This window comes from Triturus cristatus, chromosome 12 (genome assembly GCF_964204655.1).
Source record: "Triturus cristatus chromosome 12, aTriCri1.1, whole genome shotgun sequence".
Lineage (NCBI taxonomy): Eukaryota > Metazoa > Chordata > Amphibia > Caudata > Salamandridae > Triturus > Triturus cristatus.
In genome coordinates this window covers 226,393,152-226,420,220 of record NC_140595.1, presented here as the reverse complement: position 1 = coordinate 226,420,220, position 27,069 = coordinate 226,393,152, and the positions used below count along the sequence as shown (strand labels likewise).

At 47.7% G+C, this 27,069-nt stretch overlaps 1 protein-coding gene and 1 pseudogene across 5 annotated transcripts in view; one reads left to right on the top strand and one right to left on the bottom strand.

Annotated features, from left to right (window-relative positions):
* Nucleotides 1–22,455, bottom strand: part of ZDHHC1 (zDHHC palmitoyltransferase 1) — a 477,328-nt gene extending 454,873 nt beyond the window's left edge. For 2 of the 5 annotated variants that reach the window (XM_085639633.1, XM_085639636.1), the window contains exon 1: nt 22,070–22,315. The gene's annotated coding sequence lies outside the window, so the exon portion shown is untranslated. Of the gene's footprint in view, nt 1–22,069; nt 22,316–22,358 lie in introns of those variants that run through there. The other 3 variants (XM_085639635.1, XM_085639637.1, XM_085639634.1) reach the window with 3 other exon arrangements.
* Nucleotides 18,036–18,950, top strand: LOC146775761 (uncharacterized; annotated as a pseudogene).
* Nucleotides 22,456–27,069: the final 4,614 nt, after the last annotated feature.

Here is a 27,069-nt window from a genome sequence, read left to right as displayed (position 1 = left end):
CGACCTCACCTTTCTAGAAGTGCTGTGCACCGTGTGTTTCCTCACTTCTCCTTCCCTCATTAACTCAGCGTGAAGACCTAAACACTTATAACTGGTTCCTTTGTTTTTCTTTACCCCGCTGCACCAAAACGCCTCCCACTGACCGGACGATCTCGAGCTGGATCGGGTACGGAGAGGACGGATCTCGCCGAGGGACCGAGGTTCTCCAGAGAAGACCAAAGAATCGCCCTTACCGTACTATAGACCGGTCCCACACCGCAAACGTGTACTCAGACCATTAAAAATGTCTTTAACCCCATCCTGCCTCCCAGTGGTTTCTCCTACCCCGCAACAGCAACCTTAGGCTCACTATACAGGAGACCATTCTCCCAGTAGATCCAATGTGATCCAGACTGATCACCTGCTGCCTGGTTTTCAGCCTGCTGCCGCAAACCCACAAGAGAAGGGCACTTCTTCTGCTCCTCGCAGAACTCTTCCCTGGAGGGTCCTTCTTCCTGCTGCCAATGGGTCAGCTCAGGTAGGTCTACCAGTTCAGCTACCTGTTCCCCTGTAGGCTCCAGGGTATCCCCCTCAAGGTCTGCCTCCTCCTGGACCATGGGAGCTTCGGGGGCAGGTTTCCCGAGTCCGCTGCCTCTTCTCTTTAAGGCAGGCGCCTGGGCCCCCCTCTCAGGCTCCAGGTCCTCTTGAACACCCTTACTGGCTGCCATGGACCGGGTGGTCACACACACCAAGTCAGGCTGACCCAACATCTCCAAGTGAGCTCTTCGCTCCACCTTAGCCCAAGGGGAGCTCTCCAAATCGTTCCCTAACAAACAGTCAACAGGCATGGCTGGCCTCACAGCTACTTGAAGAGTACCAGAGGACCCCCCCCCCCCCCCCCCCCACTGAAAGTGAACCTGAGCCACCTCGCAGTGGCTCTCTGGGTTGTCAAGGGCAACAACTGGGTAATATGCATTGGGGACCACCTGCTCTTTAGACACCAGGTGACACTTGACAGCTGTCACACTGGCTCCTGTGTCTCTAAGAGCCTCCACTCTACAGCCATTGATGGTCACCTACTGCCTGCACTGCGGACCATCTCACAGTTTGCTAAAGAGACAAGGGACATCTCTGTGGGGACCCCACCCACCTTGGGCACCCATCTCCTCTCCCAGGGCTACACTCGCCATCTGCCAGGGTGGGGCACCAGTGGGTGTTGTCCTTCCATACTGTGGGCACCGGGGATCAACAGACTTATGGCCCACTTCACCACACTTGAAGCACCTCAGGGGTCCCCTTGAAACAGGTTTACCTGTCGGGGCCCCGGACTTCTTCTCTGGGTGAGGCTGGGAACCTTTCCCTTGGTTCACTTGGGGATTACTTTGGGACCCTTTCTGGAGCTCCCTCTGTTTACCCTTGTCCCCCCCCACTTCTACTGGGGACCCTGCCGACTCTTGGTGGAGTCTCCCACGTGACACTTGTGGACCCGGGTGTTCACCAAGCGGTCCGCCTCCTCAGCAAACTTTCTAGGGTTAGTCAGCCTGCTCACAATTAGGTGCTGGCATAGCTCTGGAAAACAATTACTTGACAAGTGTTCCCATGCAATTACATCAAAGAGCGCCTCAAAATCATTCACTTTGCTACCCTTCACCCAACCATCCAATGCTCTGCAAAAGAAAGTTACATACTCTACCCATGTGCTTGACTCCATCTTTTTGCAATTCCTAAATCTCTGTCTACACAGTTCAGGAGTCAACCCATACCTGGACATCAATGCTTCTTTCATGTGGCTATAAGAATTATGGACTTCAGAGGGTAAGTCTAATAAGGTATCCCACCTCTCAATAAGGAACCGCCCCCACAACCCCGCTCCCCAATCCTTCTCAGGGACCCGATGGGAGGACATATCTACATCATAGGCCTTGAACCACTGTCCAATATCATCATTCTTATAAAATTCTTTAACCACATCCTTAGGTATATACACTCAACAGGCATGGACGGTATGCTGCCACCAGAAGGAGTAATCTCTAAGCTCCTAGCTTTTAACTCCAACTCCCTCAAACTTCTCTCATGCGCCAATTGCATCCTCTTTTCCTCTAGGGACAATTTCCTACTCTCCAACTCCGACTGCCCACCCATCTTGAGCTTGGCCACCTCCATTTCGTGCATCCTACTTTTCTCCCTGTCCTCCAACTCTTCTGGGGACAGGCCCTTGGCAGAAACACTGCTACCTGCTGGGGAAATTGCTCTCCTTCCACCTCGACCTAATGGCCCTTCCAGCTGCCCATCTGCATCTCCAGCCCCCTTCACATTCTCAGGGGTGTTCCTTGCTTCCACCCAGGCCCTCATCGCCTTCTGGAACTCATCCTTCTTGGTGAGACCGGTCATAGCAACTTTAAATCTCCTGCAGAAGTGCTTTTGCTGTATCACATTGTAGCTTCCTAGTTTCTCCTCTTCCCAATCAAAATCAACGGATGCGATGGACGCTGTTTCACTCATGGTGACTAAACTTGGCAGTTCTTGGCAAAAATAGAAAATCTCAGGAAAAACAATCTACCAATAGTATGTGGTCGCCTTTTGGTCTGCATTCACTAGTAGTGTTCACCAATCACTGTATATGAGTCACAAATGCAAGTCCAGAATCCCACTGCTGCCACCAATGTTAGAACTGGGGGTCTCTAGTTGGCAATGGTTTGCACCTTTGACCAAATAGGGACCCTTGCTTCTAGTCAGGGTAAGGGGGTACACTCCTAAAATAACCCCTGCTCACCCCCTTGGTAGCTTGGCACGAGCAGACAGGCTTATCTCAGAGGCAGTGTGTAAAACATTTGTGAACACATACAGTAATCCAGTGACAACACTACAGATGGACACCACACAGGTTTTATATATAGACTTATCACAAGAGCACAAACGACAAAAATCCACAATACTGTACTTTAAAAATGGTAAAAATAGCTTAGTTCTCTTAAGATAGTAAATGCGACACTTTAAGTTCAATGTACCTTTGGATGCGTAACGCTATACAACGAAAGTGTTGCAGGGAAGGTGATACGTCGGTTCCTTACACGTAAGCACGGTGATGCGTTGGTTCCCTACTGCTGCGTAGGGGACGGTGATGCGTCAGATCATCTCTGCATGGGGAGGTGATGCATCGGTTTCTTACTGTGCTTCCGTGGCGGTGCGACCCGCAACTCCGTGATGCGATGAAGATCCGGTGCAATGAAACAAAATGGCGTCTTCTTCTTCATGCAACAACGTTGCGTGCTCGCCTGACAGCCGTGCAGAGACTCAACGAATCGTCTGAGCCGCGACAGGCCCTGCGACGCGCTTCTCTGGTGATGCAACAGCGTCTCTCTTCTCCAGGGATACGGGGCGCCTCGGTGATGTGATGCAACATTGGCACCAGCGCATTGCTTTCCCAGCGATGCGACAGCGGCTGCAGCAGCGACACGCTTCTTCGTCTTGAGTCGCGCTTCCAGCTCCCAGCGACACGCAGTCTCTCAGAAGGCCCAGCTCAACAGCAAACACTTCAATTCCCAGCAAGGGAAGGCAGGGGAGCTGGTTGGTGAAGTCTGTTGTCCCTGAGACTTCAGCAGGAGGCAAGCTCTATCGCAAGCCCTTCGAGATCCTTTACAAGTTGATTTGAAAAGCACAAAGTTCCTTTCTCCTTTCTTTGGCAGTCAGTCAACCAATGCAGGCCAATCCCCCAAACAGCACTCCGCTTAGGGATAGTCTCTTCCTCAGTTTCTCTGGTTCCTTTCCTCAGCAAAGGTTCTTCTTGTTTCCCAAAGTGATCTAAAGTTCTGGGGTCTGGGTCCCCCCCTTGTATACTCATTTTCTCTTTGTTCTCTGAAGGCAGACAGTCCTTTGCCTAGTTCAAACCAGTTCCGGTCAGTCCTGGAGCACTCTGTTTACATGACTCCTTTCCCTTCACAGTGTAGGCCAGGGACATCAGACGCACCACAGGAGGTGGAGCCAGCATTGTGGAGGGAAGGCACAGCCCTATTCAGGTCCCAGGTGCAACTCCTCCCACCCATCTACATGCAGATCTTTCTATTCAGCCCTTTGCTGACTCAGTCTGTCTCCTGGAATCCCCCAGCCCCTGTCACTCAAACTCTAGACAAGGAATACACAACCTAGCAGAGGCAGGCTCGGATGGTTAAGCAAGAAAATACCTACTTTCTAAAAGTGGTATTTTTAAAAACACAGAATGTTAAAACCAACTTCACTAAAAGATGTATTTTATCATTCTGAGTTCAGGCATACTAAACCCGAATGTCTACCATGTTCCCTGGGTCAGTTAGGATTATAAGATGTTATAATCAAACTGCCCATTCTGGCCTATGGGGAACAGGTAGCCTTGCAATAGTGAAAAACGAAAATGGCTGTAATTCACCATTAGGACATGCCACACACACCAGGGCATGTTCTACCTTATACTTACAGTACACCCTGCCCTTGGGGCTACCATGGGGTGTCTGATATGAATAAAAGGGAAGGTTTAAAAAATGGCAAGTGGGTGCACTTGGCCAGTCAACATGGCAGTACCAGACTGCGCACAGGCTCTACAATGGCAGGCCTTAGACATACTTTATAGGCTGCCTCTGTGGGTGGCACAACCAGTGCTGCAAGCCCACCAGCAGCATTTGATTTACAAGCCCTGGGCACACTCAGTGCACTGTACTAGGGTCCGACAGGTAAACCAAACCAGCCAATTATGGAGTCGCTAATCCATACATCAATTTACCATTGGGAGCACTTGCACTGTGGCACTGAATAGCAGAGGCACAGTGCCCAAAGCACCAGCAAAAACACATGAGGCAACAGCAAAAAATGGAAGGGAGAACCACGCCAATGGTGCCAGGTCTAACAGAGCCCCGATGTTTTAGATATTTGAAGATGAAGATCTTCCGCTCGCCCCTGGATATACAGGAAGGAAATATAGGAGGGGCATTGAGGGCATTAAAGGACAACATGGTCTTCTGGGGAAAACTCCCTGTATCTGTAGCAAGAAGGATCTCCTTACTAACAATCATTTGCAATACAATAGGTCTCGCAATGACATTGTTTTAAGCTATTGGCATTGAAAATGTTATTGTTTTTTCCCTTCGTGAGGCATTACTCATGTAATGGCGTTATAAATGACAATGTATTTTACCCCCTGTTGACCCCCGCATACAGACATACATAGAAACCGCACTACAAACTGGCACACATGCATCCACACGCTGAGAAACACACGCACCCCGTGAGACAGACACACTAATACAAAGAGGCCCACTAGTGCACTGAAGCACCTGATCACACACGCAGGCACACTGAGTCACAGGCACACTTAAACTTTGGGTCTGGTAGACTAGCTGACACACTACACACTGTTACACTGAGCAGGGGCGCACATATGCCGAGAGGGAAGTTTCAATTATCAAGCTCAAGGTGCTCACTGTAAAAGTCAAGAGGAATGAAAGACTGACGTGACATTATAAAGTAGAAACTGAGGAGTTACACATGTCTGCAACACATGCTCAGCCTCCTGAGCTAATTTTGTGTCAAGAACAAATATACCGGAGACCTTGACCCGATGCACTTCCATTGCGAGCCTGGGGATGCCGATGGTAAGTGCTGCACTTGCCAACACCATCATCAGGCCCGGGGTGGGTGTTGGTAATGATGATATATAGACTCACCATTTGGAAGAAGCTGTAAGTGCCCGTGGGAGGTCGTGTAAATCCCAGTGGCTATTGTTACGCCATTGGTACTACACCGGCCACAAACATGTATCACATACACTTAGATGTTGATACTAAGTACCTTTTGTTTGTACAGTTCCTACGCTGTGCCAAAGTAACAACCTAGAATGGGTAAGGCAACAAAACAAGGTATACATTTGAATGTGGATAGCTGAAATGCTCTCAGCAAGTGCCAAATAAATCATTTTAGTGAACGAGAAATACCCTCTACTACAGACTAGTGAGGGAAGATCATTAATGAAACTTTCCTTTTTCTGCACCACTTTGGCTTGTGCTGCATACAGACCCTGTACCAAGGTTGGGATACACCAGTCTGTGCTGCAAAGGGCTTCCATAGACTTGGCATGCAGTAGGCTGGGGCTTTTAATGTTTACATGCTCTGTACACGTGGACGCTAAAATTTAAGCTGTCAGCCCTGCTGCACTTTTTAAGCACTGGCGCTTTAATTGTGTGGCGTCGCACCATCATTGGACAATCACTGTGACGGGGCAACGGTGGCCACTGCCCACTGCCTGAACAAACAACCAGCTGGCACAGTAGTTATCATCAACTGACCCTTCGGTACTTTCAAGGCCAGTACTCTCAATCATTTAGCACAGTTAGTAGAGACTTGACCAAAAAGGTTTTCAAAAGGTCCCCTTAGACTATGTACATGGTTTTTGTCTACTCATGTTACCGTTTTGTTTAACCTATTGCATTTTCAATGCTTGTCTGTCTTTGCCGGATTCCTTCCTTAACTCCTGCTTCTTGTCTTTCCCTTCATTTCTTCCTTCATTTCGGTCTTGTTTCTTGCATGCCTTTCATCTCTCTTCCTATCTGCCTTCACCCCTGCCTTTCTTTCTGCAGATCTTCATTTCTGGCTTTCTCCCTACATCTTTATTTCTGTTGTTATTTGTTTATAACCCTCTTCCTTCCTGACACCTTCCTGCTTCTCTAGTTTTTTTTTCCTTCCGGATTCCCTTTTTTGCTATTGTACTTCATTCTACCCATCTGTTGTCTTTCTTGCCTCCCCAAAGGTCTTCTTTCCTTGCCTTCCATTTTTTTTCCGCCCTGCCTTACTTTCATCTTGCTTAGTTTATCAGTCTGCCTTCCCCCGTCCATTCTTTCCAGATTGATTTGCTAGAAGTGTTCTCACCAGCTTTCCCTACTTCCTTTCTGTCTTTCCTTTCTTCAAGCCCTCCAGTCTGACTTGTTAATCATCTGTCGTTCCCTCCTCCCTTACTGCTGCCTGTCTGTCGCTGTCGGCTCTACTGCCTGGCAGTCTTACGCCCTGTGGGGTTGCTTGAGAACTGCCTTCGTTATAATCTGACCTGGGTACAGATGAGCAATGCCTCCCTGGCTTGGCATGATCATGCGACTTTCTGCAACCAATCCTGGCACAGAAACCAAACCTCGTGTGATGGCTATCGGCTCCCCAGCATATTGAGGGCTACACCTGCTTTGCTAGTCCAGCAATAAGGAGGGGCAGATTTGGCCACTGCTCTGGCGGGCTGGCAACCTATGTCTCTACAACAAGCATACCTTCATCAACTCTTATGGATTCAACGTCAAACGCAATAATAGCAGTCACAATTTCAATCCTCATCGAGGACGAAAAAATGGAGGTGTGCCTGATTAATTCGTAAGTCCACCCTAAACGTAAAACGAAAGACTCCACAGCACTTGCAAATCAAACAGCAAAGTATGCTACAGTGATGAAAAACCCAATCTTCATTTTGACAGGGGACCTAAACCAGTATCTTATAGGTTACTCACAATGAGTGGAAGTAGCTATACAAAAGGGAATTCACAATATCGCTATACAAAGTCATCCACCGTACAGAAAGAATAAGCACTGCAACAGTCGCCTACTTGCAGATCTAGGACATCTAAATCTTCGAGCCTTAAATGGAAGATTTTCGGACGATACTCCACCAGTTGACACTTACTATTCCCCTACAACAAGCTCCATACTGGACTACACTTTTGCAAGTCTTGCACTCTTCCCATATATAAACTTGGGTATAGAATGAGGGACAAGGGCGATAGTGACCATCGCCCCCAAGAATTCCAAATAACAGCAACTGTAGCAAGACCAATCAGCAGGGACACAACTCTGGGGTGTATCTCTATGTCCAACCTAAGAAGGATAAAATGTACAACAAACAATACAAACAATAAGGCTGAAGCAGCAATTCAACTCTTCAACTCGTCAGCACTCAGCCCAGAAGATAAAATAGATCACTGGGAACAGTTCACAGCCAAGCTACTAGATCGTCATGCAGAAACTTTGGTCACAAAAAATAACTTCCAGAAAGCATGGGAGAAAAACAAAATTTCGAAGGACCAAAGACAACAGTTGAAACATTCCAAAAAAATCAATAAATAAGTACGAGTCTCCTTGAATGAGCAAAGGGCAAAACTAAAAAAGTCTGAAATGGAACATCAACAGTGAGCGTGAGAATGTGTATTGGGCAAAACTTCTACACGATACAAACAGCAACAATAGTATTCGCTTCTGGAAGACGGTGAACGGGATTATTCACCCACACCATAAGGGCATTGGGTCACATATTTCGAAAGAAAACTGGGTAAATTTCCTTACCATCCACTTCAACAACCAAACAGACAGTACTGGAACCCAATTGGCCAATAGTGGGATATCTGGAGAACAAGCTGGAGCAAGCAAAACGGAGATGAGGGATCAGGAGCAGCCACACAAAGAAAACAGAGCACTAAGCACAGATAATCGCTCTTTGCCCCTCTCAATCAAAAAGCAGATAGTCAAAGGGAAGAAGAAAGGGGTTCCGGGTCTGAACGGAATTCCACCTGCCCTGTTTAAAGCAAAGAGTGAAGACTGGGCTGACATCCTGCAATTTCTATTTCTGGAAGTTCGGCGGCTTAACAGAGTGCCGGACTCATGGAAGGGCTCAACAATAGTGCCAATCCATAAAAAAGGTGACGAAGCGGAGCCCAACAATTATCGCTTAGTAGCTCTAATAGACAACGAAGCAAAATACTTCTCGGGCACAATACTAGAGGAGCTGACAAACTGGGCGGAGGTGAATTCGATAATACCGCTGAATTAGACCGGCTTCCGCAAAACGGCCAGCACATCCACTAACATCCTTACAATCTCACTATTAATCGATGCAGTCAAAGCATCAAAACTACCTTTACATTTATGCTACATCGACTTCAGCGCTGCCTTCGATAACGTAGAGAGGAGCAGACTGTGGGGGAAATTGGCACAATGGGGCATACCACAGCATATTTTAAACATGTTGAAACTTCTTCATACAGATACATGGGTGCAGGTGAAACTAGGTGGCGGTACCCACATCTCCTCGAAAGTGCCCACAGCAAAGGGACTGAAACAGTGTTGTGTGCTTGCACCGACCCGGTTTAATCTGTACATGGCGGACCTCCCAAGGGCAGAATCTTGCTAAGGAATGCAAGACGGGGCCTTGGTAAAATTGAGAGAACTAGGGCGTGAGAGACCCTGGTGGAAGAGATGAGAGGTAGGGATCAGGGATCTGGATCCACCACCCCAACATTGCCCTCACGACAGGAGAGCCCCATTAGACATGACGAAGAAGGAGCATTAGAACAAGAACCCAGGGAAGAAAATCCTTAGGATACCAGGAAACTTAGGTTGGTACTAGACCAGGGAGTGACCCCTGAAGGACGCATAACTACGCATTAAACAACGGGGGATGTGACAGCTTAACTAAACTAGACAGCTAGATGACCTGCAGTGAGGGAGAGGGAGGGGGAGTTGGGAAAAGTTGGAGAGGGGAATTAAGATTGAGTATGTGAACCATCTGTAAGGGATCAGAATTAAACGGGTAATCAGATTTATGTGCATGTAAGAAATACCCGAAGAATCTTGAATTAATGTAATGAGGAAGAGATGTTACTGACATAGCTGATGCAAACCACAGGAAATAAAATATGTTTTAAAAAAACAACGGCCCATCAGCGAGTTCCACACATTGTAGAGGCCGGCACCAAGTGCTCTGGACCCTCCTGGGGGAAGAATCATCGGGGGAAAGACATCGGGGAAGGGGGTGGGAGCAGAGACCTTCGTGACGCGTGGATTGAGAGTCTCTCCTAAGCCCGCGCCGCCAGCAGTATGCCAGTGAGTTCACGGGAGAGCGTCAATGTAAGCATGACGGCCTGTGCCCCTGGAGTAAGGTGTTCGTGTTCAAAGGGAGCCTGCAGTAGAGCATGTGGGAAATGGCCCTCTTGCCCCCCCCACCTCGAGGCTACGGAGGTGATGCATGTTGTCCCGTTTGGTTCCCTGCATGGACACCTCTGTTTGCCGTTTGTCAGGGCGTTGCGGTTTAACCATGGTCCAAACCAGTCAGAGATCTCTTTCGGGTGGGTCTCGAGCTGGGGGGGATCAGTACCGTTATCAGCGTCATCAGGAAGTCCCACTAGGTGCTTCGCCTCTGTGAGTGATCTCAGTGAGGAGAGTCGGCCCACCCATGTGAACAAGAGGGCGAAGGGGTGGCCCCACTGGTAACAGATTACCAGGTTGCGGAGCTGGTCAGTAACCAGTTTGAATTCTCGTCACTTCTGCAACATAATTGGGGACAAATCTTGGTACAGCTGAACGGTATGGCCCGGAACACCAGTTCAGGTTTGCCTCTGGCGGCTTGTAGTATCACTTTCTCTGTAAAGAACTGTACACTGGTCAGGATATCCGGTGTCGCGTCTTTGCGCCCAGAAGCTGTGGCCAAGCGATGCGCCCTGTCAAGAGTTGGCGGACAGGCGTCGTCATCTCACCGGATATCCTGGAGGAGGTCTGCTCCACGTTAGTGGAATCGGATGCATTTAAGGTGGTTGCCCGGGGAGAGTGTTTGAAGCAAATAACTGGCGTTAAGCGCGTACTAGAACAGGCCCTCACCAAGGCGGAGCAGCGCTTGGCTGGTCTCACTAAACGGGATTCCACATCCGAGGGGGAGACGCGGCGTATAGCAGAAGCAAAAATGGTCTATCAAGCTGCCTCCATGGATTTACGAAGGTACAACTTCAGATCATACGCTACACGGATGCATAAAGAGAGGGACAAAACTGGCACTCCCCTGGCGTGGTTAGCCAGACAGGACACGGATTTCAAGCCCATCACCGAGATATTAGACCCCAGGGGGGTGCTGGTACGTTCCCAGGCTGGGATTCTTGGGGCTTTTCGCGACTACTACGCGGAGATATATAGCGACCCTGCCTCTACCCCACAAGCTGTAGTGGATCGATTTCTCGATCCCCTGCCTATCCCAAAAATTACGAGGACAGAAAGGGAGGCCCTTGACGCAGTAATAACCGCGGCAGACGTGACACGGGCCCTACATGCCCTAGCACGTAATAAAGCTCCGGGATTAGATGGGTTCCCATTAGAATACTACTCGACATTCTCGGTGCACCTAGTCCCTCAATTGGTAACGATGTTCGCGGCGGCGCTAAAGAAGGGTGAGCTACCGAAATCCATGCGAGAATCCGTAATCGTGACTTTCTTGAAACCACACCGGGACCCACAGCAAATGGCCTCCTATCGCCCCATTTCGTTGCTGTCCGCCAATTGCAAACTCCTCGGGAAGATACTTGCGGATAGGTACCTACAAATCATACGTTCCTTGGTCCACCCGGATCAGTGTGGCTTTATACCCGGCAGACGCACGTCGCAGAACATACGCCGGGTTTTCCACATCCAGGACCAGGTGAAGGGGATATACCCCCGGGCGGCCTGTCTCATCCTGGATCTTGAGAAGGCCTTTGATTCCCTTACATGGCAGTTCCTGTTTGCGGTTCTGCAGCGTGCGGACATTGGACCCACCCTCCTAGTCTATACGCACCTACTGTATTCCGGACTGACCTCGCGGGTACGCCTGGGCCGATACATCTCGGAGTTTGCGGTTCAGAGGGGCACGCGACAGGGCTGTCCATTGTCCCCATTACTTTTTGCCCTAGCAGTTGAGCCTCTAGCCATACGACTTCGGCGGGAGGGGGAGCGATGGGGCATCCCTGTAGCAGGCACAGTACACAGTGTGTCCTTATATGCTGATGACCTGCTGATATATGTGCGGGACATCACAGACGACTTGACTCCCCTCTGGGAGACGCTGACGGAATTTACGGCGGCCTCTGGCCTACGGGTGAATTGGGATAAGTCCACGATATACCCGCTGTATCCGGATCTACCCCCACAGGAGGTTAGGCTGGGTGCTCAACGTGTGCCCTGGAGTGCGGAGGCCCCTCGATACCTCGGGATCCGTCTCTATCACTCTTCCACAGATATGTTCGAGGGTAACCATAACAGGGGATTGGCAAGCATTAGGGCTACGATCGGATTTTGGAAGAGCCTTCCGCTAGCTCCAATTGGGCGAGTGGCATTGGCCAAAATGATAATGGTCCCAAGATTGTTGTACGTCTTTACCAATCTGCCAGTAATTCCACCCCATAGCCTTTTTTCGGGACCTGGACTCCCTTCTCAGCGCACTGATTTGGGGATCTGGCACATTATAGCCCTGAAGAAATTGCAGTTGCCCACCACGCAGGGTGGCTTGGGAGCCCCCTCGTTCGATGCCTACTTCTTAGCGGCACAGTTGGAGTGGCTGTCACACTGGACGGCAGACAGGTATACTGTGGAAACTCACACCATCGCAGGACGGATATCGGTCCCGGAGATCCGTCGCCTGCTTCTTCCAGGCACTAAACCAGAACGCACATACCCTCTACAGGTGTCGGTGGCCCATAAGTGCATGCTGCGAATTCACCGCATGTCCCCGGGGACTCCATTGTACTCCCCCCCCCCCCTGCTCACCTTGGTGGGATGGCCCAAACAGGAACGCTATTACACACACAGCGCGCTCCGCACGTGGACCTCTTGTGGCATTACAGAGGTGGAGTCCCTCTTCGAGGACGGTCAACTAGGACCGTTCCACAGTCTTGTGGAGGAGTTCGATCTTCCTCCGGGGCAGTTCCTGCTCCACCGCCAACTCCTAGATAGCTACCGCCCGTATCAGGACCTAACCAAGGGGGAACCACACTCGCATCCAGTTCTCCACACGGTTCTACACATGGGAACAAGGTGCCATCTAACTACATGGCTTTATAAAGCCATACGGCAACTGACCAACAAACCACTAGAGACCCTGCGGGCCACTTGGGAGGCGGAAATAGGGCGCGTGCGTCACGAGACGGAGAGGGAGAGGGCGTTGAAGTACCCCAAGAAGGTATCCAGAAACGCACGCTTTAAAAACATTCAATATTACATCCTGCACAGGGCCTATCTGACACCAGCCCGCCTCCAACGATTCTACCCCGACACACAGTTCCTCTGCCCCAGATGCCAGGAGCGGAATGCGGATTTCCAACATATGTTCTGGAATTGCTCCATCATCAAAATTTTCTGGCAACACATTCACACTGCTCTGGGTACCCTCACAGGGCTAGCCTACATGAACACATGGGAGGCCAGTGCCATAGGCATCTTTCGCGCAAGTAAACAACACAGGGTGCAGACTCGGTTCCTCTCCCTTGCGGTACTCTTAGCCAAACACAGCATCGCCATGCACTGGCGTTCCCCCACGGGCCCACCATTGACGGCATGGGTGGGAGCTACACATAAATGGGCGGCAGCGGAGGAGGAGACATTGCGGGAGGAGGAAGTGAGAGGGGTCCGCAAGAACCCTATATCTATGGAATGGGCCATGCTACTATATCAGTTCAGGCAGTTAACCCCGGGCGCCAATCCATCAGACGACCCACCCACATTGTCAGCCCTGCAAATGCAGCCACAGACCCCACCCGACCAATCTCCCGATCTTCCGACCACGTGATCTCATAACAGGCCCCAACATCGGGTAGGCTATTGTAGTTACGGGTCGAACCTAACAGGATAGGCATCATGAATCACAGAGGGGCCATACCCGTACGACGTTTAATGCACCCGTTAGCGTAAACTGGATGTGATCTTCCATGCCCATCCCCTAGTTTATACCTGTGTTACACCCCAGTTCAAGTGCCATATCAGGTAGCAGAGACGATAGGGTGCACACATCACGCTATACCTGTATGTTGTTTTTACGCTCCCCGCTGACGTAGCACCAGTATATACAGATGGTATGTAACACCATTGGCGGTAAGATCTGACGCAACTATTGGAAAGATTTGTATGAGGTACAGTGTCTGAAATATGAAAATGGCAATATAACAAATGTTAAAAAAAAAAAATCCTGGAGGAGGTCTGCCGTGAATGACATGGTGTTATTGCCCTCCGCACCCCTAGGCATCCCCCCAGCCCCCCCCCCCACCACCAGGGAGCAGTTGTTACGGCGGCTTCTGTTTTTCTAATACACCTGCTTGGATTGCATCTCAATGTTTTGCTCTTCCAAAGACGTTACCCACCGCCATAGCTTCTTCTGGTCTTTTGACTGCACGTCCACAGTACTTTCAAGATCATCCACTCGCTCACCTATGTCGGAGACGTCTTTTCACAGATCCCGGAGGCATGATTTAAACTCTTCCTTAAGAGAGCTAATGTCCGGGTGAATCTCTTGCAGGAAGCGATTCATGTAACCTTGCATGACCGGGGACGAGGATGAGGGTCCTGTGGCGCTTTCGATTCAGCAGGCGCAGCCTTGGCCCAGAGCGACATGACCAGGTTGTCTTTTGCAGCTTTGGAGCGTGGCATAACAGCATGTGCTTTGCCAGTCCCAGACCAAGAGAGCGGAATTGTCAGACGCCTGTCAACAGATGAGATGTAGTGGGACCGGTAGATTGTGATTGAGGCAGGTGAGTTACTACCGTTGTGAGAGAGCTGTATCAGGCTGCGGTTGCGGAGACTTGGTTACCAGTTCCTAGGAAAGGTGTAGGACACTCCCCCTAGCCCCCTGAGTGCCGGGGGATTGCCACCTCGCTTTTCCCACCTTCCACCAGGCAGAGCAGTGGTCTCAGTTGTATGGTGCAGTCTAGCCCACAGCGATCGAGAGGGCAGTCCTGAGTGGAGCAGGGGAATTGCACATGGGGGATAGAACCAGAAACAACACAAGGGGCTTTCAGGTAAAGAGTCAGGGAGGCCCTCAGGAGTCCAGGCCACTACAGTGTGGAGGAGCGCCCCTGTGTTATCCACGCCGTCCCTGCCCAGGACACATTCAGGAGACTTGTGCCCACTCTTCTCAGTGGTGCTGGTGTGATTTCAGTTGTGAGGCCTCTGACTCCACACCTCAGCCAACCACAGGCAACGTGACCAGGGCACAATCCAGGCTCACCCACAGTGAGAGCGGCCGGTAAACCCAGCCCCCACCCACACGACAGGGCTTCTGCCCACCGAAGACAGATGCAATTGGCCATCCCTAGCAGTCGCCAGGAAGAGAGCCAAGCGCCTGGGCCCCCCACTGCGCAGGTAATTTTGGAGCTTCCCTGGGGGCCCCAGAAAAGACGTACCGCAAACGCCCATAGCACCGCCGCCCAGCTCACGGTTCTAGGCCCCAGTTCTGCTCCTCAGCTTCACTTCTTGTACTCTTCAGTGGCATCACACGGGCTCAGCTCTGTCAGTTGGCAGGAAAGAGGCATCCTCCCATCAATGCACCACTCGGGGCAGGCCACTGGTGCAGCCGTCAGCAACCACCGCTCACTAGATTTCTAGTGGAAATCCTGGCAAGATGGCAACGCAGTGCAACTGACAGACGTGCGAGCCTCGGGAGGACAGCAACCCTCAATGCGTGCCCCACTCCTTCTTGGTAAGGCCGGGGGCATATACACAGTCTCACCGCTTTCCCATGCACTTTAGGTTCCCCTATGCTGTACATGACAATTGATGGGCCCCGGGGATACGGAGAGAAGGAGAGACATGTCCTACTCCATACCCCCTAAGCCAGGATTTTTAATGCTATACTGACATATACCCTGCAGGCCACATCAATCAAAAGTAAGACTGAACACACCTTGAAGGTGTATTTCCTATACTATCAAAAGGGCTGCCTAAATGCAATAGCCATGTTGTGTCACGCAAAGTGGTGGCTATCAAGAAAGCGTCTATACTAACATTTCTATATTTTCCAAGATGCCGGTTTGTCAAAAAAAGTTTGCCAACACTGCACAATTTAAAAAAACCCAATGGTGACAGAGGAGGGAGCAAAAGAGTCCGAGCAACAGACTGAGAAGGGGCAAAAAGTATCAGCAATAGAGAGAGGGACAGCCCTCTCATAATTCTACATCAGAAATTAAAATTTAAATATAAAATTTAAATAGTTCCATGATATCAGCAGTAGAAGATTACAACTCATCAAATCAAAAGTGCCAGCTAAACAAGAAACACGCATGCACTGCCATTTGAAGGAAGTTTTTAATGCAGTTTTATCTGCAGTTCACACACAACATTGGTACTGTCTGCGTGGATTGTTGGTGCATTTGAAGCCTTTTCTTCAGAAAAGAATAGCACAATATCACATAGACCCATGAAAATGTAAGACATGCTACCAGAACAAGATTAACAAATAAATGCATAAAACTACCAATAGCATTGATAGGAATCATACAAAGATCATGGTAAAACCATATTAAAACTAGGAAAAAGTTTCAAGCAGTTTGCAAACATAAAAGTAACTATATTTAACGCTAGACTTTAACAGCAATAACAGGACAAATGTACATTTCACATGTGATAAGGCTCCCACTAGCCTTATGTACTCAAGTTATTACAAGCCAGGTAGGACTTCTGTGACTTATTAAGGCCGTGAAAATCTCATGTAAATTGTCATTTGCGAGTAGAGATTAGGTGTTTTAAATAGCGTCTGCTATAATAAGCAATGTTCTGTCTGCCTCGAAATATAAAAAATAAGGTTTGGCCATCATCCCTGTGGGTGCAGGGAACACCTAATTCTTACACCTCAATAGCACCCCCATGGGTGGGTCGATCGGGGGTGATGTTAAACCTCTATTTCATGAGGTATTGTGTCCCAGGATAAGATGCAACACAGCATATCAAAAATGCAGTCAATTATGCAAAGACAGGTTCCATAAGTGAGTTCTAGGGCAGAATTAGAGATTTCGAATGATTACAAATCTTTTAAAGGGTACAATACAGAAACTATAAGTGCAGAGACATAAAGTCATTGCCATTTAGGTTCACCATAATAGGGCGGTACAGGATAACAGGCAAACTCAAAAATTAGTCTAAGTTCCAAATGACCTGCAAATCAATTTTAAAACTAAATATCGGACTACATCCCTAGTAGCATCGAAAAGGTCTCTGCCTCACCCACAAATATCATATTTGGGGGGGGGGGGGGGGGGGGGGAGGAGCATGAGACCTTTTCTTTTCTAGCGGAAAATCTTTTCTTTTATAACGGAAATTGTAGGGTCTTGTGCGTTGGAGATTACGGGAATCAATTGGTACCTGACTCATTACGTAGAACAGTGACGTAAGTGCGTGGGGGCAGGTGATAGAATTCATGAAGTAGAATGTTCAGTTAACGGTTACACGCTGAAGAATAAAGACATGTAATACCAAGCTACGTGTTTGGCGTGATCATTTGCATGTACCCGGGTGGGGATAGGACACTACAGAAATTTTCACTTAGAAAATACTGACAACTGCAGATTCATTATCATGGTGTGAGCACATGAAATTTCAGAAAATCATAACACAGAACTAATAAGCATCACACCGCCTTACCACCTAAGCATTATCCCACTACATGAATGCTCATTCAGCCCCCTATATGTTAATGACATCCAGAGCCGGCAGAACAAACTAGTTACAAATCAACAGTGAACTATTGCGAATGAATGCAATACACCAAGCAGGCAGAATAATCCTTGAAGGTTGAAACATTACTGAGCCACAATGTCATTTGGAAATAAACAACTTTGCTTGGCTGAATGCAGAAGAAATATTAAAACAGTGAATGTGCAGCGTGAGACATCCATTTTGAACAAGATGGCACGGAGGCCTACTTAACATAAGCCAAGAGAAGGTACTTCAGCAGGTCATATCAAAATTCTATTACAGGACCAGAGACTCCTTGGCAATGCTAATTACGCCATATCCACAAAACAGCGCAAATCCTTGCTCATGTGCATGGATTCCAACCTCACTGACCTTGCTTCTGCAGAACCGGACCCCTAGATGACGGCAAGCTCTTTGCGACCGCTTTGTCAAAGACTTCTCGAAGTATGTGGGGACATTCACATCCCTGGACAAGGCGCAATCTGGCATTAAACGCGTCTTCCAGCAAGGCCTTATTAACAGGGCCGGACGAGGCAGGGGACACTCGTTAGGCCGTTTCTATAATCAAGGTCCCTCCAGAGGCGACTATGGGGGCGGCAGGGAAGATTGGGATTCAACTAGAGGAGGTACTTTCTATCCCACACACCGACGCTTCAACAAATGCCGTTTCCACTGGGGTGAAAACAGAGCAGGATTCCAGGCACAAAATTCTGCAGGTAAGAGTAACAGACATTTCTCCGTTACCATTGGGGGGGGGGGTCAGACACAATTCTTTGTTCACAATTGAAGAAGATTAACACAGGATGCCTGGGTATTACAGACTGTTCAGGGGTTCCATCTGGAATTCTATCGTACACCAATTCAGGACGCACTCCCCAGGTCTCTCAGTTTTTCCCAACAAGAATGTATTTTTATAGACACCGAAATCGGCGAATTGCTGAAAAACATGCAATCGCTCACTGCGACTCCATGCCTCATGGTTTTTCCAGCAATGTCTTTTTGGTTCAAAAGAAAGGTGGCAGTCACAGACTAGTTCTGAATCTGAGGGATTTCAATCAATAACAGATTTACAAACATTTCAAGATGGAGGGAATCCATCTTTTGGCGGACTTACTGAAAACAGGGGATTGGATGGTCAGGCTAGATCTCAAAGATGCTTACCTCTCCATTCCAATCTATCCTCCCCATCGCCGTTTCCTACAATTCCAATGGAGGGATCGATGGTTCGAGTATTTGGCCCATCCTTTCGGGCGTTCCTCGGCTCCTTGGTGCTTCACCAAGATAATGAAGCCGGTGGTGGCACACCTACGAGAACAAGGTGTTCGCATGATCATTTACTTGGACGACATCTTAATCATGGCTCAGAGTCCAGAGTTGTCCAAACAACATCTTCAGATGACAATGTCTCTCTTGCAGAGTTTGGGGTTTATGATCAACGAACCCAAGTCATCTCTTTGTCCGTCTCATACAATAGATTTTCTGGGTTTTGTGATAGATTCTAGGGCTGCTCAACTAAGACAAAGCTGAAAGCTCTCAAGAAAGAGATATTGGCAATTCTCAACAAGCAGATGGTCTCTCTCAGGACAATTACCAGAGTAGTTGGACTACTGACCTCCTCCATCCAGGCAATTTTCCCGGGCCCTCTACATTGCAGGGCCCTTCAAAGGTTGAAGATTCAACCTCGCCAAAAAGGTTTGTCCTACACGGACCAAGTTCCGTTGTCGCAGGAAGTACGGGAGGAGATGCAGTGGTGGCTGGGCCACGTGGAAGCGTGGAACGGCAGAGCAATTTTCGGCTCTCAACCAGAGGTTACAATAGAATCCGACGCCAGACGTTGGGGCTGGGGAGAGCATTGCGGAGACATCTCCACTGGAGAAGGTGGTCTCCCCAAGAATTAGCCTTACAAATCAATTGCCTGGAACTTCTAGCGGGTTCCTTCGCAATACGGACCTGATCTCCCAAGCAGACCTCATGTTGTATCCTTCTTAGGATGGAAAACATATCGGCAGTGAGGTATATCAACAAGTTGGGAGGCACAAGGTCGACTCTACTAGTAGAGATCGCCAAAGACTTTTGGCATTATTGCCTGAGTCGACAGATCACGGTAATAGCGGAGTACATTCCGGGCCAGTCCAACTTGGTAACGGACTGGAATTCCAGACACCTCAAAGATTACAGCGATTGGCAACTTCAACCAATCTTATTCCAATGGTTACAAGAGATCTGGGGTCCTTGTCAAATAGACCTGTTTGCGTCCAGACTGAATCGACAGGTTCCGGTCTTTTTCAGCTGGAGACCAGATCCACTGGCAATGGCAACGGGTGCCTTCCCTCAGGATTGGTCAGGGGGCTGAATTACGCGTTTCCCCCCTTTCTTTTGATTCCCAGAGTGACGTCTCATATTGTCAAGCAGCAAGTGGAAGTGATTCTGGTGACTCCCCTGTGAAGAGCACAGTCCTGGTTCCCAATATTATTGGAGATGAGCTGCGATCTTCCCAGGATGCTTCCTTGGTCACAGTCGCTGCTCCTGGGCCCACTCAAGGAACAGCACCAGATGGTCATATCGAGGCGACTGTCTCTGATGGCATGGAGGCTTTCCGGCAACAGTGGGAAATGCCAGGTTTTTCGGACAGAGTTTCAGCTTTCATCAAATAAGCCTGGGCACCTTCCACAAGAAAACAATACTCTTCAGCCTGGAAAGGCTGGATGGGTTGGTGCCTGGAACGACACGTGGATCCCGTGGGGGCAGGACTATCCCACGGCCTGAATTTTCTCTCGGACAAGGCCACTGAAGGTTTAGCTTACTGCTCTGTAAATAACTATAGATCTGCCATTTCTGTAGGACATTCTCAAGTTGATGGTAGACCTGTTGGCATGCATCCGGTGATATGCAAACTTCTTAAGGGCATACGGGCGGCGAACCCTCCTAAACCTAGATATTTCGGTTTATGGGACGTTTCTTTGGTCACATCTCTTTTTAATAGATAGCCTGTGAATAATCTTTTACCCAGAAAACATTTATCTGCCAAATTCGCTATGCTTTTATGTCTATCTGCTTGTAGGCGCACATATGATGTACGGGCCTTGGATATTTCAGGTAGAGTATTTACTCCGGAGGGAGTTTCCTTTACTATTACAGGGCGTACAAAGACTTTGTCAAGATGTATTGAATATAATGCTTTTCCAGACAATGACAAACTATGTGTTGTACAGTGCTTAAAAGCTTATGAAGATTGCACCCGTTCACTGAGACCAGATGGTTGTACAAAATTATTAATTGCTTTGCAAAAACCTTTTAAGCCAGTGTCTGCTGCCACTATAGCCAGATGGTTACGTTTTGTTATGCAAGAAGCTGGTATTGATATTCAAATGTTTGGAGCACATTCTGTACGAGGTGCCATGGCATCAAAATCTTATATGTTGGGTTCTAGTATCCAGGACATTATGCGATGTGCCGACTGGTCATCTGAATCAACTTTTAAACAATTTTATTATAAACCGGTGGGTGATATACCCACAGTTGTGTTTACTAAGTATTAAACTAGCATAATACGAAGTCTCCGGTCCTGTAATAGAATAAAAAATTTGCTAGCATTCGCGCCAAGAATTTTCAATTCTATTAGGGGCACGGAGACGAGGATTATCCCACCCGGTTATATTGCAATGTTATTGTAATAATTACCCGCGCGTATAAGATGTATTGTGATTTTCTGTTATACAGAAGTTACGGGTTGTTCTTTTTCTTTTTTCTTTCAGGGTTGGATAAGAAATCAGAGTAGGAGATTTTTCGAGTTGAAGACTTTAGAGAAAGTCATGGTTTCCGGTTAATCTTTCACGCTGGAGGACATTGTTCCTTAATCCGTTATAGATTCATCCTTGTATTGCCAGTTCGAGCAAAGAAAGAGGATCATGGGACTGTGTTGGTGGCTCTTATTGGGGCTGATGGGACGTGATTGGTGCAAGAGCACCATGTGAAATGTAATTTTTGTTATTGAATGAATGTTTTTCATTGGCTGCCGTGTTTTCAGTAAAAGAAAGAGTAAGCATAATCCTCGCCTCCGTGTCCTTAATAAAAATTAAAAATTCTTGGCGCGAATGCAAGCAAATGTTTTATTGTATAATAGGCAGTAATATCAGATCAGCGTACACATGCAAATTGGAGCGCAGATCCATATTCTGCACATTGTTATTAATATGCAATTGTATTAATGTACAAAAACAAATCTACACCCACATCCCCTTCACGCCCAGCCACCATCAGTGCCTCCTATTCTCATTTAAAATGCCACACCAGTTTATCAAATTAACGTTAAAAAAAAACTATTCGTAGTATCAACGTACAGGTGATAAAACAATCTTAATACTAGCACAAACAGTAGCTGACCATAAAAGCAATTAACACATAAGTAACATCAACAAATTAAACAAAACAGTAGTTACTCTTCAATTTATGAACACTCCCACAAACCAAACGTACTTGCCACCAAATTGGTGAAAAAGAAACATACTGAAGACCCGAGGAAAAGCTTCTTCCAAGCACATATTTTACATCACTGGTGTGCTAAGACGTAAGCACCAAGCCTGCAATGCTCTCACAATTGCCAATATAATTTGGTACTCACCGAGGGGTAGATAGCCTTATTAGGCCTTATGGTGGAACAAGCAGAACAAAATAAGACAGCTCTACTCCATCAGTAAGAAAAGGAGCGTAAACCGGGGATAGGAACTGAGTAAGATGACCATCTTTCAGCTCCTTCCAGTGACCATTAATAGATTCAGACTGAAGTCCGTTGCTCATAATTTAAAGGATAGCATTTGATCGTGATTTTAGTACTTCCGGGTCGCATAGTAACCAATCCCAAGACTGAACATATTCTAAGAGTGGAAGATGATGCTAATATGCGGAGTTACCTAGGATTGGAGCACCTGAGAAAAATCAACCAATCCAAGTGAGCCGCACAGGATTTCTAAGTGGTGATTGGCTGCAGAATTTGCACTTGTATAAATCCGAGCCGTCCAACGACAGTAGGTAAGTGCTGTCTCTGCCTCTAGCCCACTCTGGCATTTTAAAGGCTAGGAGTTGACCGTAATTTTAGCACTTCCGGGTAGCATAATAACCAATCCCACGACTGAACATATTCTGAAAGGTGGAAGGCGCTTCTAATATGTAAGGTTACCTCGGTTTCGAGCTTCTGAGAAAACTCAACCAATCCTAGTGAGCCGCACAGGATTTCGAAGTGGTGATTGGCTGCGGAATTTGGTCTTGTATAAATCGGTAGGTGCTGTCTCTGCCTCCAGTCCAGCTGAGTTTAGCTGGAAGTTTAGCCGAGATTAGTTGAGGAAGTCGGTGATAGCCTGTCTTGTTCTGGGTTGGGCACTCCTGCATACATGCCAACATTTCAGAGGAGCAAAGTGGGAGATTTTTTAGAAAAAATCGGGAGAAAGGGGCCTTGAATTGGGATACTGTCATGTATGGGCTTCGGAAGTGTACTGCTGCAGGACTGGACATATGAAACGCAAATGCCCGTATTTTTCTTACCTTTCAGAAGCATGGAGCGCAATGGCAGGCAGAGAGAGGGTGGTGCACAGGGCTCGAGTCGGGGTACCACGCGGGTGGACGGCGTCCCCCCACTTATTTTACTGGGTTGTTACCGGGTGGACGCCGTCCCCCCTGCCCAAAAGATGTAGCCGGTATCCGAGTCTGCACCTACGTGCGAATGAATGCCTTTCAAATGCACCCGAGGCTCAGAATAATCTCCCCTTCCACCTCGCGCCCTCCCCTTGCCAGCCTTTCTCAGAGCCAAGCCGAGGCGCCAAGGCTTCAAGGAGCTGCGCTATCAACACGCCGAGCATGTCACTTCTAGGGACCCCGACAGATGCCCGTACTGCCTACGGCCCGAGTCTGTAATAACCGTGTAATCCGAGGAATGGGTCCTGTGTATAGTGTGTTCTTGTGTTTTGAGTGACTGCCACTTATTGAAGTATTATACTTCTACTTGTATCTTGTATGTATTCACGCAATTCAGATATAGACCAGCAAATTTCGTGACAATTCCTGTTGTGACGTCACTTCCGTTGACACAACCCAGCTCGAGCGTCCCCCCACTTCTTTTTTAGGACTTGTGCCCTGGTGGTGCAAGTGTTATGCACTGGCCTGGCAGGTTGCGGGCAGTGCATACACTCCCCCCCCCCCCCCCCCCCCTCCCCCGTGTGGCAGCCCGGGCTGAAACAGCTTCCCGGGCACCCACACAGCTGCCCCTGAGTATTTCACAGGTCTTTTAAGGACCATTCTCTTGTTAATGAGGCTTTGTTGGTTTGTCACACCTTCTAGAGCCCCTGCATCCCCACTCTGACTGTTGCTGGAAGAATTAGCACGTTACACAATACCAAGCCCTGTCAGATGAAACCACGAGGAATCGGGTTTCGAGATGCTTGAATCGGGAGGCGGGAGACTAGCCTTGAAATCGGTAGTCTCCTGGCGGAATCGGGAGGGTTTGCATGTCTGCTCCTGGCTGCTGTCGCTTGTGGTTCTGTATCCTGATTATGGGGAGTAGGGAGGCAGGCATTGACAAGTGGACTCGATCGGGGACTCGCTCTTACTGATACGGATAGAGCCTTAGAACCAGAACTTCTGACCTTAGAATCTGGGGAGCCAGGTTTGGGTCTCCGCGTTGGCTCGGAATCCTATGATTATGAATTAATCACTTAATCTCGTGGTTTAAAAAAAAGAGAATCAGACCTCGTGTAAAATAATTTGGTGCTTAGTTAAATTTCTCTAATGTCCTTGTGCCAAGTTTGCTCTATATATATAATTCTATTGATGGCTAACTGCCAGCCAAATCTTTTTGACTACTGGCCGTGTCATGGGTATAGCATCCTACCCAGCTCAGAGAGCATGCAAAGGAATATGCCTCACACGGATCTCTGAATTCTATGGGCCATATGTATCATTCCAAATTGCAACCGCCGAATTTCGCAGTGGTATGTATGAAAGAAAAACTGCCTTTGCAAAATAAGGAATCGCACAATTTGCGATTTCCTATTTTGCGATTGCATTTAAGGCATCGCAAATTGCGATTCCTTAAATGCAATGTAAGAAGCACAGAAAAAGTGCAATTTGGCCGTAAGGAATTGCAAATTACCACCAACTTCAAGTTGGTGGAAATTACGATTTCTCTGAAAAATGCACGTTTTGGCATTTTTCAAAGTGCCATGTGGCGCACATACATGCCCTTAGGCCATGTATGTGTGCCACATGTGCACACATGCACAATTCAGGGGTGCAACAGGGTGTCCTTTTGACACCCTGGCACCCTTGAAATTGCATTCTTAATTTGCGATTCTCTAATTGAGAATCGCAAATTGAGAATGTCTTCCCATTCATTCCTATAGGCCTCTAGGCCCATAGGAATGAATGGGGAGGTATTCCTTAATTGCAAATCGCAATTTGCAATTCGCAATTAAGGAATATGTAGGATTCGCAAAATTATTTGCAAATCCTACATACATAGCGTTTTGCGATTCCTAAATAGCGATTCGCAAAAAATAGCAATTTGAGAATCGCAAAATCAGAGTTTGATACATATGGCCCTATGTCTTTATTTCCTAGCATACAATTGCACACTGAATTACGTCTTAACCGTTAATAACCACACCTTAACACCTCCCAGCAAGTTATGTAATTCCTTGTTGAGGTCTCCCAGAACCGCAGGGGTCCTAGCGCACATAGTCTAATGCAGGGCACAAGCGGGAACACATGCAGGTACACCGCGTCCAGCGACTATTTTCACTGGGAGGACGTCGTCCGTCCTGCCAAGAACTTGGGCCCCACAGAAACATGCTGAACTTGTCCCTTTGTAATTTTCAGACTCCTGGACACGTTCTGCAGCACCTGTAGGTTTCCTGCTTTCCCTTCCCAGTAGCAACGTTCAGGCAGTGAGGGAGTTTTTTTTCACCTCCCGCTGGGCCGAAGTTACGGTCCATCAGGCCTCTTTTTGTTTGAATATCCTGACTGGAGGCGGCCTGGAACCTCACACTTAAATGTAAATGCAACGGAGGGGAAACAAAGGCACACAGCTTATTATCTCTTCACAGGTACTTAAGAGAGGCATGGTTTTGCCTTTGCTCAGTCCCTGTATATAGGACATACATGCCCTGTAAGAATGTCAGGTGTGTTGATCTGTCCCAGTATTTACACAAATAAATTCAATAGCACTGGTTTATTTCTTTATATGCAGGATATCAAAGCTCTTTACGTAACATACACATTGACAATAAATCATGTAAATGTGTAAATCAATTTTCAAGATGAGTTACATGAGATAGGGTTACAAGATGTAGGAGTCATAACCTTCATAGTTCACTTTGCTATATTACAAGGATTACAATTTATGAACTACAGGTAACAAAAGGATCTCTGTTTTAAAAGCAGTAACCTACTTTACTATCTAAGTAAAATACAAATCTGTCATCTGCATGTTACCTGATGTGCTTTGCAGGAGACACAGTAACCCGCTATACTACTTTGATTCAAATCTGGGACTTCACAAAACACAGATCTCTCCTGCATGTGCATTAACTACCAGAGTTATCTCACCATTATTACTATTCCCTGAGATTTATTGGGCACCTTTACAGCAGATGCCTTAACCCCAAAAATATTTTAAAATGCAGATGCTGTAACCAATTAAGCAGAACAGATCTACTGCCATGCTTCTCCTTGTTGCCAATTCTTTTTGTGATAGGGTTTAAAAAAGATATATATATATATAAGTTGAAGCCCAGACTTTGCGTTGGGCTGTGCCACTTTTTTAGTAAAACTCCAAAGCCAAATTGCATTTTTTAAATCTCATAATGTGCTGAAATGTACTAATTATATACCTGATAAACATGTATGAGGTCTCAATATCGAATGTCACTTCTTGTGGTCACATCCAGTGAGGTCACTTCCTGTTATGTCACATGCAATGTCACACGTCATGACATCATGCGCTGTGATGGCCCGCGTCATGATTTCACTTGCTTCCTGCCTAACCTAGTTAGTCCCCCCACTTCTTTTTTTAGGACTTGATCCCTGGTCTAATGACACTACATCTCCTCTCTTGTTAAATTAAAAGTACAAACAATTGTCACATCATATCTCTTCAATGAGGCGTCAAGGCGCTCGTACTAGCCGGCCAGACCGAGTGGTATGAGGTGAATGAGATGCACTCTGGTTGTGCACCGATGGCACAGGTTGTGATGCTTGATCTGGACTGTCAAACGCGTTGCCTCATTTGTGATTACAGGAGCTGACGAACTTCAAGGTACAGGCTTAAAGTGCGGCGAGTTGTGTGTGATGGACTTTCCCTGGTCTGCGCCGTCACCATATGTCTTGTGCACGTCACAACCCTCAAAGGATTGATATAAAAGCGGGTGTCTGTTTTTCGCTTTAGTTTCTGCTTGACCAGGACCCAGTCACCTTTGTCGAAGGCTGTTTCCGGAGCTCGCTGACGACGATCATCATATTTTTTCATTTGGCACTTCCGAGAAGTGTCCATGACCCGAACCATATCCACATTTAAAGCTCGGTCTACTGTCCACTGGGGCAGTGTAGTTCGTGGCTCTCCCAAATAACAAGGTG